Source organism: Mauremys mutica, chromosome 12 (assembly GCF_020497125.1).
Source record: "Mauremys mutica isolate MM-2020 ecotype Southern chromosome 12, ASM2049712v1, whole genome shotgun sequence".
Classification (NCBI taxonomy): domain Eukaryota; kingdom Metazoa; phylum Chordata; order Testudines; family Geoemydidae; genus Mauremys; species Mauremys mutica.
Genome location: NC_059083.1, coordinates 15,581,662 through 15,587,999, shown reverse-complemented (window position 1 = coordinate 15,587,999; position 6,338 = coordinate 15,581,662).

The following is a 6,338-nucleotide window of genomic DNA, read 5'->3' as shown; positions in this document are numbered from 1 at the left end:
GATTTTGAATGGGACCTGATCTGGAGGTGACCTCTGAGCACAGCTAGTGGGTCAGGCTTTGCATGCAAGCTAGGCAAGTGAATACCTGTCTTCCTCCAGTCTGGGGATCGCACTGGTTCTTAGGCGGGAGAGATGTGGCTGGACACCTAGATTGAGGCAGCAGAATGGGAGCCCAGTGGTAACAATTTAGGCACCAACTGAGTGTAGGTGCATAAAGGGTTCAGCTGGAATGCTGTGGATTACATGGGAGCCTAAAACTGAGACTTAGTTGCCTATATCGGGGTTTCAGTACTTAAGAACCTTTGTGAATCTCACCCTTGCTGACTAAAACAAAATACCATTAGGGCACTCTTAATCCAAAATAAGAGTGTTCACACAAGGGAGGTCAGCCAGTTTAGCTAGATTAGTTTAGACACTTATTAAGGCCGACACGGTTTTTTGCCCTGCTTTAACTAAGTATAAAACACAGATTTGGTTAAATTGCTGCAAGCACGGGTAAGGATGAGGGTATATTTAATAAAAATTTTGTCTCAGTAGCATTTTTTCCCCAGTAGCTTTACTGAAAGCAGCTCTATTGATAAAAATACTTAAGTTACCACAGTGTTTAAAAACGCTTAAACTATTTTTAAGCTTTGGGTGGGGAAATACATAGTCAGTGGGAGTTGACAGCACTGATCACCGTGTGGAAAGCAACCTTTAATAAAGGGTTTGAGACCCCCAAGCCTGCCAGAGGCTCCATGTGGGTGCAGGGCTGTGTCCATGGGGGGCTTTTTGGAGAATCAAGAGCCAGAGCCCAGAAGATGGGCCCAAGGTATGGGGAGCAGCAGCAGAAGGATAAATGTGGTTGAGTGATGACTACAAATCACAAGCTGTACATGAGCCAGGATGAAATGCAGCAGTGAGATCCTTCCCTTAAAGAAAACTTTCAGCCAACAGCCTCCAGCGACAGAGGAAGCTAATTTTCAGCAATGTATCTAGTATATGTTACAGCATGGCAACTGGGTCAAAGGCTGCATCCTGCTCCAAGAGCAGCCCATATGACTAGCTGCATCCAGGCAACTGTCTCCAGTCAGTGTTCTTCTCCCTCCACAGTTCAACTTCCTCGTTTGCATCTAGATGGTCACCCCCTAGACTCTCATGAGCCACCTTAGTACCGGAAAAGGCCAAGCCATGGAAGATACCAAGTGTTAGCTGAGGGAAGCAGCGGAGACCAGGGGGTTAGAATAAGGCAGCCAGTCTGCACAGAGATCTGGTGAATGCTGGTAGAACTTTATCGTGACCAGTAGAGATTCGAGCAGCCTACGGTCGTCCAGGTCAAGCTCTGGCTGGCACTGAGAGGAGACCAGATATGACTCAATTGAAGGGAACGAGATGCATCAGATCCCACCCCCTGTGAGAAGACCCAGACCAGATCAGCCATACCCAGATTTCTTCCCCACTCTGACTGGTTATCAAGATTTTTTGCCCACTGTTGTGCAGTCACAGCCACCACCCTCCGTAAATTGGCTCTGTGGAACTTTAAAAGTGATCAGTCTGCCTTTGCTGGACAATATTTCTTCCTGGTTAATGCTCTCTTATCAAGCTGTACTGTGAGAGGCCACAGCTTTCATTTTCCGGGCACTCTTTGCAAAGAAAGAAGCTAGAAAAATACTCTTAAAAATTGATCCAAGATTCTCTATTTATCATTCTTCACCAAACCGGGGCAATCAGCCAAGCGTGTGGTTTCTGAGGCTCGCAGGCTAATTTCCAGACTTTGTATTGTCTGTGGTTTGTTGTTTTTTTTTTCTCCTTACCCATGCAGGACTCATTCTGTTTTAGAAAATGGCAGCATTCTCCTGCATAATTGCCTGGAAATAACCGATATTTACATTAGAGAGACAAGCTGGGGGAGGTAATATCTTTTATTGGGCCACCTTCTGTTGGGGAGAGAGATGAGCTTTTGAACTTACGCAGGGCTCTTCGTTAGGTTAGATTTACATTGTTAACTCCAGAAGAATTCAATCTTTGCCTGTGAATTTAGGGTCGCTCCTTGGACAGGCAGGGTTACAATTTGCACTAGAGCCTTCACAGGTTATAAACTTAATAGGGTCATTCTGGGCCAGCAACAAGGTCAGCTCCAGGTAGGGCAACACCCACTTTCTGCAGCAGGTGGGAGTAATTCTAAACAAACTAAGCCTGTGACACTTTCCAGAAGGGGCTGTGGCTGCAAAGAACCCTGTAAAATGAGGTCAAGAGGCCGCTGCATGTTCCACCTGAGTGAAATGGCTTAAACGTCCATTGACTGTCCACTGGGGGCAGTGTCTGCTGGGCCTGTATCTCCCAGTTCTGAGGGGGGAGCGGCTGCCAACGTCCCTGCTCTCCGAGCAGAGCAACCTTTCCCCAGGGAAGCTTCAGCCAAAACAGGAAGGTGGTAAAATAGCCAAGTGACTCCGTTTACAGGCAGCAAGAGGAGGAGGGGACCGTGTGTGAGACACAGTAGCAGGCTCTGAAACTGAGAGGAGGGGGAAACCCAGGTCCTTTCCCAAAGGCAACACCCAGGGGCAATGAAAGGTCCCTAAAAGTGTGTGTGTGGGGGGGTAGGGCACTGGGACCCAAACCATGCCCCTCCCCCTCCCCCTGAGTACCCACCCCCACACAACCCATTCCCCTCCGAGGTCCCAATTTGGTGCCACCTCTTCCCTCAAGACCCTGCCCTCACACCACCCCTTGCCCTGAGGTCCTGCCCCCTCGCCGTCTCTTCCCCCGGGGGCCCCGTTCTCTGCTCGCTCTCTGCCACTCCCCATTGCTCAACCTTACGGCTGGTAAAAAGCAGGTCATAGTCCTCCTTCTTCTAAAAATGATGGGACCCTGACCCCCTGCCCTCCCTGTTCAGCACCCCTGGCAACACCGTCTGTGTATCCCAGCACCAACCCTACAATAACCCCTGGGGGGCTGTGACCAGCCACAGCCAGCAGCCTGGGCACCAGGACAGCTACAGGACAGGCTGGGTGTGCAGGGGAATGGCTGACATGCAGAGCACTGCCCTTCATTGGCTTATAGACTAGAATGGCAACAATAGCAGCCAATCAGAACTGACAGGAGCTCAAACAGGCCTGTAATTACCCAGGTCATTTACCCTTTTTAAAAACTGGCACAACGTTAGCTGTCATCTAGTCTTCTGGAACCTCCTCACTGCTCCAAGACTTATTGAAAATCAACATTAACAGTTCAGTGAGCGCCTCAGCCAGCTCTTTTAAAACTCTTGGGTGTAAAGCTGCTGATTTAAAATTGTTTAGCTTTAGGAGCTTCTCTTTTTCCAGTATTTGTGGAGGATGGTAGCTGTCATAGGTTTATTCCCCACTTTGAACTTTAGCGTCCACAAGATGGGGACCTGCATGGGCTCCTCTAAACTTAAATCCTAGTTTAGATCTGGTACACTGCCACCAGCTAGAAATTCCAGTGTCTAGCACACTCCCTGTTCCCCCAAACTTTCCCTGGGGCACACAGATCCCAACTTCCTTGGATCTTAACACAAAGGGAAATAATCCATTCCCCCACCCTAGTCCTTGGGAGAGATACCTTGATTCAAACTCCTTGAATCAAACAAAGAGGGATTCACTTTTCCCCCCTCCCCTTCCCCTGAAAATCCAAACAAGGAAAGAAAATCAATCAGGTTCTAAAAAAGAAAAGGATTTTATTGAAAGAAAGTACACTATCGCTATAACACCAGGATGAAAAATATACAGGGTCTAGCTTATAAACCTGGAGAGGCTTTCCCCCCACTCCTTTCTCAGAATAATCAAAGTAACAGCAAACAGAAATAAAGATATTTCTCCAGCAACACACAATTGCAAATGCAGAAATTAATTATAAGACTAATCCGCCTTTCTAATACTCACTATACTGGATAGTAGGAAATACTTCAGGAGAACTTGGAGATATGTCTGGCCTCTCTTAGATCCAAAAAGAGAACAAAGACCCAACAAAGCACACAGACAAAGACTTCCCTCCACAGAGATTTGAAATTATCTTGTCCCTTGATTGGTCCTCTGGTCAGGTGTTCATCAGGTTACTGAGCTTGTTAACCCTTTACAGGTAAAAGAGACCGTAACCCTTAACTATCTGTTTATGACAGTAGCGTGTTACCATCACTGCATGATGAGACTTTATCATCTGACACGCTAATCAGGAAATGAACGATCATGGCCCAGTTGTCAATAAACTCTAATACAGAGAATTAAAGTGAAAACAAATGAAGTTTTTAATTACAAAAAAAAGTGTTATTTACAACAAATAAATGTTGGGATTAAAAAGAGCTGAGAGGCACCTTTTAATACCAGAACGGATGGGGAAATGTCCATGAATTTTAAGACTTGTTTTATTTAAAGGCACTAAAATAACAATGTCTATTAACCAATACAGTGGGTGCCACTTGAGAGCAATCACTGATATTAACCGTTTCTGGTTAATAGCAACATTTGGCAGGGAACCAGTCCCAACCCATTAACTTTAATGGTAAATGGCATTTGGAAACTGGCAACAGGTATGCTGTGTATTAACAGCTTTATTAGAAGATAGGTCTTGGCAGGAACCAATGGGATGGTTCTGAGGCGGCACAGCTGAGGACTTCTGCATTGAGCTTTGGAGGCAGAGGTGATGTGTGGGAGGGGGCATGTGGGGGTCACATGTCCCCCTGATTGTTCAGTCACATGGTGTGGCTGGGCCTCCTCCTTGCAGGCAGCTGAGCATGGAACAGGGCAGGGCAGAGGCAGGATAAACAGCTGGAAGCTGCAGAGAGGGATTGCTGCTTTGTGAGGGTGGGGGCTACCTGGAGGGGCATGTGACTCAAGCTGTTCTGGGGTTGTGCCTCCCAATATCAGCAGGCACGGGTCATCTCTGCTGGGAGGGGAGGTCTGTGGGCAGGGCAGAAATGTGGCGAGGGGGTTGCACCCTGAATGTACCCCACACTGTGGGGACTCCAGTAGGGGCTCCCCAATTGAGTGGGGATCCCCCAGCCCATTACCTCCTGTGCAGGTGGCAGGTCCCCGGGCACAGGCAGGTTCGCGGGGCTGCCACCAGGGATGGCACATGCCAGTGCTTCCTTCCCTGGCTGCATCCAGCCTTTTGCTTATTAGTACCTGCCAGAGAGAAGCACGTTTTGCTGGGAACCGAGAGTTTGCTAAGAGCCGTCTATGGAATCAGAAAGCTACAGTCCCACTTTCAGCCACTCTAAGTCCCTCTTTCTTTCCTTTGCTTGACCCATTTTGACCCCCCATTCTCTCCTGTGCTGGTTTCCCATCCCTGTTTACTTCTCTCTCCCCTATTACGGATCATTCCCCCTTGGAGTCCTCAATCTTTTCCTGAGTTTCTCTTTTCCCCTCAGGACTTTTCCCCTGTCTGGATCATTTTGCATTAGCTCATTTTCATTTTGATTTTCCCTTGGGATGGGCTGTCTACCCCCATCCAAGACTTGAAGGGGTTAAAGTGGCCAGGTGGGCCAATGAACCACCCAGGCTACCCCGAAGGAGGAGCCCTGGGGCAGCAATTAAGTTGATGCTCAGCTGCACGGGAAGAGGAGGGTTCTGCATAAAGACAAGGAGTTGAGAGCAGAAAGTGGCTGCAGGGAAGCAGGCTGCAGTCGCTCCCTGGGTGGGAGAAGAGAGGTGTTGGGGCTATAGAAGCAAGGACCCTACAGTTACTCCCTGGGAGGAGGGCGTTTGGGCTGGCAAACCCCTAGAGAGGGAGGAGAACCAAATAGGCAGGAAAGGCTAAGAGGAAAAGTAGCAAGGCGTGTGACAGGGTGGGCCCGGGTTCCCCTACCAGCCACTGGCACAAACCAGGCAATGGAGGGCAGACCGCCTGGGACAATTTGCGCTGGAAGACTTTGGTACCCAGGAAGGGGGAGACCCGCATAGTGACCTGGCTGGAGGGGCAAGTCAGGGAGAAGGGGCAGCTGGAGTTGCAGAGACGAGGAGACTGCCAGAGGCCATCCCAGCACCAAAGTGGAGCTATCAGGCAGCGGCACCCCTCGTGGTGAGTGGAGCCTGTAACAACCTCCCCTTTTCCTCTCAATTCTCCCTATTGTCTTCTTTTACTTTAATTCCTTTTCTCCTCATTTCTTCTCTCCCCGCCTCTCCCATCCCCGCAGCCAGCTCACCTTCTCCAGGTGCCCCCACTGCAACTCCTCCCCATAACTGCTTCTCCTCCCCAGGGCCTCAAAGTCACTGTCCCCAGTCCCTATATCACCCTCCCCATCTCTTGGTCTCCCTACCTCAGCTCAAAGCGGAGGTTCTCAACCTGCAGCCCCATCAGCACACAGCTGAGGCCCATGTGACATCCTCAGGGCCAGGCACATACAA